Genomic DNA, 11,216 nt, shown 5'->3' with positions numbered 1-11,216 from the left:
TAGCACAGGAATGAGTCTGATCCTGCTGCTGCCATTTTTCCAAGGAATACTGTCCAATGTGCATTTTTTGGTCCAGGGCTTTGTAGCTTGCAGTTTAGAGAGCATTTTGCCTACAGGGTTAGCGTTTTTATTAATGAACTTCTCAAAATGGGGCGTAGAAATGCTGTTGGAAACTGTGGTAAGCACACATGCAAAGAGCTTTGAAAATATTCCAAATAACTTAATTTTCCTTCTGAAATTTAAAAAATATCCTCCAACCAGCATCCATATCTCCCTGTCTCCCAGCAGCAAACAGAAGAGCTTGGAAGAGCCAATGCATTTTATAGCACGGGACTGGAAATGGATCTGGGGAATCTCATGTGAACATTTTGCCTACATGGATCCTGTGTGTCCCCATCATTTTGGATCACCCTTACTCAGAGTGCCAGGTGAGTGGCAGCCAGGCGCTCAGAGGGCTCACCTGAAGTCTAAAAGATTTAGCACTTGCAATTCCCCCTCTCGGTTCTATATCCATCACCCCTTTATTCCAGGGTTGTTTTCTTACTCTTAATTGAAGGAGAATTTCCATCCTAACTTCAGGATCCTGGCTTAGCAAACACCAAATGCTACAGCAACGTCTACTGTGAAATAGTCACATTTTAGGCAGGAAACTGAAAAATTGATCAGATCCACAATTGTCCCTTTACAAGGGAACTGTTCCCAATATTAAAAACATAAACGGTGATTTCCTCCTGAAGAGTGTATTTGTATTAACAGAATTAATTTGAGATCTGCAATGTTACATAACCTTTACATAACCTTTTTTTCAGTTCTGTTGCCTGTGAGCATGATGTAAATATGAACATTTTGTCATGAGAGGTCTGAGAATGTCCTTTTTTTGTGCTTCAGGTAATCACCAGCTAAACTGTAGCAGTTCTGAATTATGTGTGCAAATGAGCAGAAATTTTCTCTTTTCTTACATTACAATTTTGTATTATAATCACAAAAATTATAATTTTACATAGAGGAGTCTGATTTTATTCTGCCTTAAAATATATTTTTTCCTATTTGTAAGCAGATATGCAAACTGTAAAATGGCATCTTATTATAATTTTCAATTCAAAATCTTTTGGTTAATAATAGTTAGACCAAATAATATTTTTTTAGGGCTATCCATAATGCATGCATATGTAAAAAGTAAAAATTAAAATGAAAGTGTAATTTAAGGTAAGCATGACTCCAGTTGTCTTCACAGATTTTAAGTCTGCACCATGTTTTGTGTCTTTCTGTGATGCCTGGCTTTACTGCTTTTATATTGATTCAGTTTAGCAGATTGGCCCATGTGTTAGAATGATTTAGGATGCTGTATTTTTTTTTTTTATTTTCCAATTTAGCTCTCTCTTGTATGTGCAAACACTCTGTGTAATTGCAGGACAGGTATTTATGGGTTAAGCTGGCCCAGCTCTGTTTTAAGGATTGAACAGAATGTTGTAGTGTAACAGTTCTGTGTTTATTGCGGGATTTGAGGTGAAACTCCTGTTCCACCTGAGTTGCGCTGGCTGTTCAGGGGATGGATCATCTCACTGCCTTCTGGCAGCTGACTGTGCTCTAAATAATCTAATATTCATCAGTCCATGGGAAGAAATCTGATCTAAAGAGCTAATTAGCTTAATTAGTGCAGCTATCCAGAATGGGAGGCCTGGCTTCAGTCTCATGTAAAGCAGAGTAAATGCAAAAGAAGAAAGTGATTTTCCTGCAATAGAAAGGGTCCAGGGCTTGGCACCTTTCCCCTGGAATATGGCAGGGTGAGTGATGGGATTCCTTTTTCTCAGGAATTCTTGGTTTGCTCTGTGCAATTCTTTACTGTGGTACTTAAAAACCACCGTGGCATCGCTTACCAACAGCACTCCATGAGGTTTTTCGGTTTGTGCACCCATGGCCTCTGCAATGGAGTTTCCAAAAACTCTGGCATGCTAAGAAAACTTTGTCAAAACAGCATCCTTCAGCAGCTCAGCCAAGTTCCTTCATGGCCATTCTTTAATGCTTACTCATTTTGGAAAATGTTAGAACACAGGGACATGACAGGACCTTTGATGGAATCAAAATGAAACAGGAATGGAATCAGGGACTCATTTAGGCTGGAAAAGACCTCCAAGATCAAGTCCAAGCTTTGATTAGGTTTAGTTGACATGATGATGTTTCCCCAACTGAACCATTGCACTGAATGCCATGTTCAGTCATTAAGTCATTTTGTTGTAACAAGCAAAAAGGAAATTTCCTTTTTTTAAAATTTCTTTTCTTTAAAAACACATTTTTACAAAGAGCTGACCCATGCAATCTAGTATTAGATCATTTAGTGGAAACTAATTTGCCACTCTGGGGCTGGAGATTCATACTTTGCTCAATATCTCTAGCTCAAAAATCTGTGGAAAGTGAATATATTAATGGCTTTCTAACTGTGGCTTCATTTAAATCTATTAATTATTGCCATTCCTACAAGCATCCTTTGTGTTGCAATGCACAAAAAAAAACAACATTTAAGAAAAATGAGTGCTGTCGGTTTCTCTCTTGAGATGCCCCCATTTGGAGTGGATAATGGTGCCACATTGCCCTCAGAAGGTCGGTGGGGTTGCAATGCTGTGTGGAGCTGGATCAGCCAGCACTGACTTCCCGTTAACTCTCTGTTCCAGCTGCCCTACGTACAAATCCTCAGACCAAAGCTTGTGGGCATAATTCCTTTTATTGTTTTGGTCAAGGGAAAGGATTTTTGCCTGTAAACATTCCAAAAGAACTTGTGTGTGGCTGCCAAGCAAGTGATCTGCCTGGCATTTGTGAGTTAATGAAAGAGCTGCTGTAGCCTTGGAGCTGGATTTCAAAACACAGAATCTGGAGAGGAATGTTGCAAATGTAATGTTACCCAAGCCTCTCCTAATGAGAATTTACATAAAGAATGACCCTGTGGAATTGCAGCAATGGATGGTGCTGCAGTTTAGCAGAATGGAATTGTGTCTCCAGCCCAGAGCAACTTGAAAGTAGGGACTGGAAGGTTTTGGTCTTGGGGGACAAAGTAAGTGCTTTTCTCTTGCTCAGGCCATTCACTGCAGGCTAGAGTAGCTTCTGTAGGTAGCTGCTCACAGGAAGAAAGGCTGAGGTTATTGGAATATGCCAAATATAGTGAAAAAATGTCCAGGCTTTATGTCATTGTGCTTTCCAGTCAAGGGAGAAATAATCACAAGGTGAATGCATTTTTAGAGGACAGTTGTACATATAAATAAAATAACAAAAACAGTATGAAAAGCAAGATCCTATGTTTGAAACTCTCAGTATTCCTAGGTGATAACTAATCCAAGTACTGTTAGAAATTTACTTCTGAGACTGATCCTGACCATGTTTAACCTGCTGTGGTCACATAGGTCAAGCACAGTTGAAGATAATGAAGGTGGGAGAACAAGGACTCTCCCAGCTCTCTGCAGTTTCCAGATGAAGAACTCTCAGCTCCTAGAGTCTCTCTGCAGCTGTTGAGGAGAAAGATGCACATCAGGAGAATGGTGGTGGTAAAAGAGGAATTGTGCTCTGCGTGTCCTGCATCTTATTTTTGGCAGGGCACAGAATCTGCCATTGCTTTTAACTCCATTAAATGCTTGAAGTTTGAAGGACAGCTCTGGGTTTAATAGTGTTTCACTCCTGTTCCTACCTTGTCAGCTTATGGAACAACTGTTTGCTAATTGCTTTAGGAGAAGAGGCAAAAATGAAGGCTGGTATAAAATGCAAAGCAGTATCTCAGAGTTACTGGCTGGAATATTTCGTGACATGTTTGAGTTTCCATCTGTGTGTTTATGTAATGTAAAACATGAAATGGAAATGTAAGTGTACCAAAAAATAATAAAAAAAAATCGTTGACAAACTCATCTGGGAGACGTGTGTGTGTATATATATATATATATATATATACATACACACACACATATATAGATAAATACATACATTAAAGTTCCTGCAGTGGGAATATTTGCTAAGTTAGGAGCTTACAGTGCTGCTAATTGCAGTGGTCCTGCAATACATCATCGTCACTGATGCTGAGAAAATTCTCCCCAGACACAATGAGGGTTAATGTTTGATATTGAAATAACTCATTTATATTTTCTTAGGTCACTTTTATTTCAGTCTGGAAGTACAATCAAGGTCCAGGTTAAATTTCCTGGTGCCATGAGCCATTTGGAGGTAGATTCATGAAAATGGCAGGCTTTTAAAAACACACAGTTTGATCAAAAGAGATTTGTTACCACAGAAAGCTTTGCAAGTCATAAGTAATTGCCCACCACCCCTCTGAAAGAGGTTTATAGGAAAATGCACATCCTCCTCCTCATGGAAATGAAAAAAACTGGAGATAGAAATGAAAAAAAAAACCTGGAGATAGAAATGAAGTGATTTCCACAGGGCCATAAAGTGCAATTGGAATCAAAATGACTCCGGAGCAGTTTGTGCTTCCTGCAGTCCCCAGGCCTGGCTCTCACTGCTGGAATTACTGGCCCTGGGAGCTGCTTCTCCATCAATGACACTCAGAGTTTACAGCCTCAGCTTATTCAGAAACAAGTTTTGTGCATGAGATCCCCCTTTTTTTTCTTTTTTAATCTGTCCAACGTTTCACTTCTGGATATAAATTGTGATTGAATGATTTGGTGCAGGATTGTTTCCAGTGAAAATGTCGCCTCTATAAATTGTTCCATGAAATATTTCCATTTCCTTCAGCAAATATCAAGTGTTTCTCTGGTACTTGGGGGAAAAAAAATTCTTCATTTCAATGAATATTACTGCTTCAAGCAATTGCATGCTGTAATGCCTTTTATTTAGCTGACTTGTAAAGGTTGAGGAGAGGATCAGACTTTCATTTCTTTCTGCTTCTGGTGAAGTCGAAAGTGATACTTTCACCAAGGTTAAGGGAAAAAGGTTTTAATCCTGACTAAGATCAGGGGTCTACACCTGAAAATGTTCAGTTCTGCCAGCAGCTGGAATGCTGAAATCCTGGGGTTCCTCGATTCCTGTGACCCAGCCCTTTCCTGAGATGAATAAGGCATGAAAATAGCACCTGGCCTTCATGTCCTCCTCAAGGTTCTCACACAGAGCCACTGAAGAGATCAAAAGAACAGTTTTGGGAAGCTGAGGGATGATTCAGTGGCCACCCTCTTTGAGCCATGCCAAAACGGAGCTGCTCGTGCACCTTAATTTTCTCTGTTTTTGATGGATGCAGACCTTAAGCAACACCTTCTGTGAGGAACTTTCAGCACGACGAGGCTCACCAGAGCTTGCCTCTGGCAGGAGAAGGTTTATAGCTGCTTCTCAGCATATTTGAAAGAAGATTATTGCTGCTGACGCATTGCAAAAAGGTAACATTTGTGTGCATCAGTGACTTAATTGCTTTCTATTGTACCACATCCCATAAAATGACAAACCTCATCAATAAAAAAGTGCAGTAAAGGAGGTACTTTGGGATTTGTCTAGCTGTGGGGAACTGGAGGTACTTAATAATGTTGAGTAGCTATTTCCAGTGGCAGGTAGGAGGAGTCGCTGCTTCTTGTTGGAAAACTGCAGATTGTGCATGATTTTTTAATGTTTTTTTCTTTGTTTTCTAATTTCCCAGATAAAGAAAGAAATCAGTCATGACACCATTAAAAAAAAAATAGAAGGAAAAATCTATTCAGAAGCGAGCAAATAAAAGACAGATTCTGGGGGGTGGAAGAGAATTTTTGAAAAATTAACATAAAATTTTGTCCAAGCAGTATTTTGGGAGGGCGGGGGGAACTCTTACCAGCAGAGAGTTAAATCATAAGGGATTTAAACCCATAAGAGATTTAAGGCCATAAATCATAGGAGAGTTAAACCCATAAGAGCCAGAAGGGAGGAGCAGTCCCAGGTGAGGGCTGGGGCTTGCCAGGTGAGCCTGGAGGTGAAGGCACCTGAGATGGGATGAAAAAAATAAAGAAAATAGAATAAATTCCGATCACCAGTTTCATTGAAAGATTGTTTATGCTTCTAATTACCTCAGATGTAATTAGTCATATTCTTTTCAACACTGATAGGAATAATCCTGTTTATTGAAGCTTCTGTTCATGTGCCTGTACATGTGCAGCTATGACCCAGTTCCACCAGAAATAAAGAATTCTCAATGCTACATTTTTGCCTGCTACAATTAGTTATTTTTTTTAAACTATAGAACCTATTTCTTTGAATAAGACTTACACAATTTTGCTTTCCTAGTAATGCTGTTCCTGCTAAAGGAAAGTATCAGGTGCTCAGGAAGGTTCTTTTTTCTCTAGTCTTGACATAAAACAATGTAAAAATCAGAGAATTAGGGGGGAAAATGGAGCATTTGTATTATTTTTCTTCTAACAAGAGTCTTTGCATTTAGGACAGGAACTCTTTTGGACATACATTTAATAAATCAAGAATAACTTGTGTTGGAGTGGATAGACCTCGAGGTACGTGTTTTGTACCTTTAACCTTTCTTTGTTAAAGCAAAATTAATCTTTCCTTCTTCAATTTTAGCCAAAGGTTACTGTCTGTACCTCGGCAGAAGCGTGATGAAAAGTAGAAAAGGCAACAAAAAGGGATATTGGGAAAGCAGGCAGGATTGAAACCCTGCAAGAGTGCTGCAGGAATTTAACTTTGCTCTTTGGCTCCAGAGGTGATCTGCCCTGTGCATTTCTGGGAATTCTGTCCTGTCCTGGCTTGGGTTCATCGGTGAATGTGTGGAGGCAGAGGCAGGTGGAGCTGCCCAGTGCTCCCTCTGTCTGTCCAGCATTTCGGGGATGTGTTCTCCTCCTTTTTGGAGAGGTTTCTTTGAGCCAAGCGGGCTCATCCTGCTGCTGTTCCCAGATTTCCTCTGCTCTGATGTGGGTGGGTTTGAAGCTTGTGTTTTACCAGTGAATGGGTTACAAATTGACCTAAACTTTCACTGAACTGCAAAAAAAACCCCTGTTAATATTACATTGTTATGGGGCAGATAGGAAAGCTGCCGTTGGAATTAAAATCCATAGCATTCAATGATTCTGCGTGTTGATTAATTCTGTTTATCTGATAATGCCTCTGAATTTCAGAGAGAATTATGTCTTCATTTAAATTTGTCTGAAATACTGAGACTTTATGAATGTTATAACAGATAATTAATGGGAAGAGTTGCTCGTTGTTTTCTTGCTGCTTGCAAGCTTCACTGTACCAATTGCTATTTTACCAGACTTCTACAAATATTAAAAGGTTGTTCTCTTTTTCCCCTGAAAACACATTTTTTTTGATTACATTAATTTCTGGGTATATTGTCAAATCCTCTGCTACTTTTGTGGTGATTATTAGCAGTAGGAAATCTTTTGGATGCAAAATAACTTTCAAATGTGTGACTTTTTAGGTGGCAGACAATGCTTTTCTGGCTGCCTCCTGTTGCTCTGAATTAACTTCAAATTTTTAAATCAAGGACTTTAGGAAGGCTGCCCTTACATAAAGTAATCACTGATGAAACTACCATTGATTAACTGTTGGGCTTTCATTGATTGCACATTTTCAGTTCCACGGGAAGATTTCAAACTTTATTTGTGTAGTATTTCTAAGCCATAAAAGAGCATTTTGTGTATTGTATGCATTATGGCATTATTGTCACATGTAAATCAGGAAGAGGGGAGAAATTTTCTTCCCTTGAAGTGCCAGGAATTTTTATAGACTTTGCTCCAGATTTGCTGGAATAAGTTTTTTATGCCATTCTCCTGAAAGGGATGCATTCAGCCCAGGTCCCAGCTGGGTGCTGATGATCTCTGCCATCTGGAAGGCAGCAAGGAAGTTTAAATAAGCACAGGGGAATATTAAGTATATTATATTTAATAATTGCAAATTGCTAAATATTTCTTTATTAAGTATATAATATTAAATAAGTGCAGGGGAATATCTGAACTCGTGTCCTCTTCAGGTGGAGCTACAGGTCCTACAGAGACCTTCAAGCTCCTCTTGTCCATCCCAGAGCCACATCCCGGGTCTCCTCTGCAGCCCCTCCTGGCAGGAGCTGTTTCTCTGAACCTCCTCCTGTCCCAAATGATTTCATGTGGGTGTCAGCTAATCCTGTCAGGAGCCTCAGCACTGCTGTGTGGAGAGGAGCAAGCAGCTGACCTTTCATACCATCATTTTCACAGTTATCCAACCAAGGTTAAGCCAAGGAGTCCCCTGTGACTCACACCTCCCACATCTGGAGTGCAGCTGCCTTTTTCTGCACTTTTGAGTCCTGGGCATCATTTTCCTCAGCTCTTTGATTCAGGTAATTATTTTGCAGCCTCCCAGCCATATCCTTGGCTCTTTGCAGACTCCTGCTCCAACAGAAGGCCAAGAATAGTATTTTCATAAGAGCAAAACAGGTTATGTCACTAATAAATACAGGATTCATAGGAATGCTGACAAATAGAGATGGGGAATGGGGTCTTGTGCGCCACCCTGGACTTGCAGAACTGAACTTGGTTTGTGCCACCTCATGTTCTCCACTTTGGTTACAGAAACTCTGCTGGCTTTTTGAGATTATCCCTGTCCTGTGACTTGTGGGTGTGAGCAGAGCTCTCAGTGTGCTCATGGCTTGGAACTGGGTCTTGCAGCCAGGCTGCCTCACTGGTACTGGTTGAAATTCCACCTCGTGCACCACCAGCTACAAATATTCCAGTACATTTATTATTGTTTTCAAATATTTATTTATTTATTTTCATCTGCTTCACCTTTCTGCTTTTTCTTTCCAGAAGCTGGGCTGTTCTCACAGCAGACCAGGAGCAGTAACAAGGTGCCTGCAGCTGAAGAACATCCCAGCATGTTCTGGAATGCAGTGGGAGGCTTGTGTGGCAATCTGGAGGTGCAGGATGCACTGTGGGTGTATTTCTGAGGAAAATTGAGAAAGAGTGGCTTTGACCAGCACTTGATCCTGTTTCTGCTGTTTGTGGGGATTCTATTCCACTCTGGCTTGCTTTGGACGTGGTTTTTGTTTTTCCTCTCAGGAAGGGACATATCACCACTTTTCACAAAAGTAATGAATGAAAATTAACGAATGAATATTCCAAGTAATTCACAGTATTTATTGTCATACTGAGATCCCATTTGGGTGATTTGGAGATTTCAGATGGGTGATTTTTGGCGGTGATGGTGATAGGAGCATGTGCTCATTGGGCTGTTATGAGATGCTCACCTGAGCTGACAAAGGGTGACAGAAAGGGGTGGCAGAGGTAGATCAGCCCAGGGAACAGTGCCACACACAGCACTGAGAGGGCACAGCTACAGCTTGTTTGGGTTTTGTGCTTTCTCCCCTAAGAAAAGCAAGGAAAGCAGTGAAGTTACAAGGAAACAAACAGAGGTGTTGGTTTGCAGAAGCTAAATAAATAATGAGCAGCTCCCAGCTGCGCAGATTTTATTATTGAAAGAACAGATTTTGTATTATTGGGTTGGCTTAAACCCTTTTGTTTCATAATTTATGATAGAACTTTATAGTTAACACTTGTATAAGGGAAAGAGTGGCGGAGATTTATGACTTTCAAAACCACTTAACGTATTTTGGCAAATAGTGTGGAGCAACTATCATTTCAAATAATGAAGATACTTAAATAAGGTAATAGATTATTCCTGTTATCATGTTACTGCCTATATTTTGCCCAGCAAAGTTGACATGAAATGACAATTTTATTGTAATCTTCTTCACAAAATTTTATTGCTGTAATTTGTAGCATGGTTATAAACTTGTGTCTGTGATAGAAAAAAGATGCTGGCAGAAACTTTTAAAATCAAATAGAACTGAGCCTGTTTGCATATATAAAATTATGGTCATATTTTACAACTTTTCTTTATTTGAACATATTGGCTTTGGCAGATTGTTAATTTTGCTTTTAGGGTGTGCAATCAAAGTTTAAAAAATGTTTTTATTGAGGCTGTTAGAATCAGAATCTGCTCCATGGGGCCGGTAAGTCACGTTTTCTCTTCTCAAAGTAGTTACAGTCCAGAGCTGAATTGCTAAATAATATGAGAGGTTTCTAAATAGAGTAATGATTTTATTATTCAAAGGTATGTGGGAGAAAACTTAAAATGGAGAGATTATACCTTGCCAAGTGCACTTACAGAAGAGAGACATTAATTATCTCTCATAAAATGTCTCTGATTTCTCAAATCTAGCAACTTTAAAACAAAAAATCTGACATAAGCAGTGATTGTGCAGCATTTAATTGTTAGTTTCATAAAATATGTGGGAGGCAAAGGAAAAATTGGGCAGAAATACGTAGAGAGGACATGGCCTTGAATACCTGAATCCTTTGTTTCACTTATTTCAAAGTATATTTATAGCACAGTCTGCAGTCAGTAACAACAAATGTACTCTGCGAGAGAGCATTTGGAATTAATTGCATTAAATAATTACTGTTATATTCTGAATCATGAATTCTTAACCAAGTAACCTGCTTGTATGCAATGATGCTCAAGGACTTAACATATATATATTCTTAGTTCTCTCAATCTACAGAATTCTTTAGCATTCTGCAGTACTTAGTGAAGCCTTTTCAGAGTGATGCCTATTAAAAATAAATGTTAATGTTTCAGGAAAGTGTAGATGTTTAAAGGTGATTCATGGTTTCTTTTATAAAAATGAGAATTGTGTACTGCAGGACGAGTTCAGGAAGTATGAAAGCACTTTACAAAGGAAAGAGATTGAGTTTGGTGTAAAATATTAAAGCTTTCTACTGACAGATCTGTTTTTATTTAAATTTTTATTGAATTTTTTCTTTGAAGTAACAACAAGAGACACATACTGTTGGCAGATAAACGATGCTGTGCTGAATGAGTGGCTACTTAACCCTAGAACTGTCAGACACCATTATTCTCAATGTCAGGGAGCTGGAAAGCTTTATGCAATGTTTTCTGTTCTTCAAATTAAATTGGTCAAATTTCTGTTCTTTTATACATTTCCATGCCACAGCTACATGTGATATCTAGACTGGCTCAGCAGGGAGTGCTGAATTTGGCTCTAGACTTGCTTACAACATGAAGGCAAATTATGCTTCAGGTTATCCTGAAAGCTCAAGCAGCAGAGCCTGAAGCGCTGATGTTGTTCTCCTTCTGCTCTGAGCTTTAAAATCTCCTGATAACTGAGCAGCCATGCTATTGTCCTAATTAGTGAATTTAACAATGGGAACATCTCTCAAGAGCACAGAGTGTGATTCTGTGAGTGCAGGGCTTTGCAATAT

General features: G+C 39.3%; 1 long non-coding RNA gene across 2 annotated transcripts; it reads left to right on the top strand.

The window, feature by feature from the left end:
- Positions 1–311: 311 nt before the first annotated feature.
- On the top strand, positions 312–3,887 carry LOC118698846 (uncharacterized). Of its 2 annotated transcripts, none has more exons than XR_004981954.1 (2): positions 312–428; positions 3,393–3,887. It is a non-coding gene; the product is annotated as an uncharacterized LOC118698846 (long non-coding RNA). The 2 variants fall into 2 exon arrangements; XR_004981953.1 differs by lacking the exon at positions 312–428 and adding an exon at positions 2,964–3,046.
- The last annotated feature ends 7,329 nt before the right edge of the window (positions 3,888–11,216 follow it).

The sequence above is a fragment of the Molothrus ater genome, chromosome 14, assembly GCF_012460135.2.
Source record: "Molothrus ater isolate BHLD 08-10-18 breed brown headed cowbird chromosome 14, BPBGC_Mater_1.1, whole genome shotgun sequence".
NCBI classification, from domain to species: Eukaryota; Metazoa; Chordata; class Aves; order Passeriformes; family Icteridae; genus Molothrus; species Molothrus ater.
This window is presented reverse-complemented; position numbering and strand designations above follow the sequence as displayed.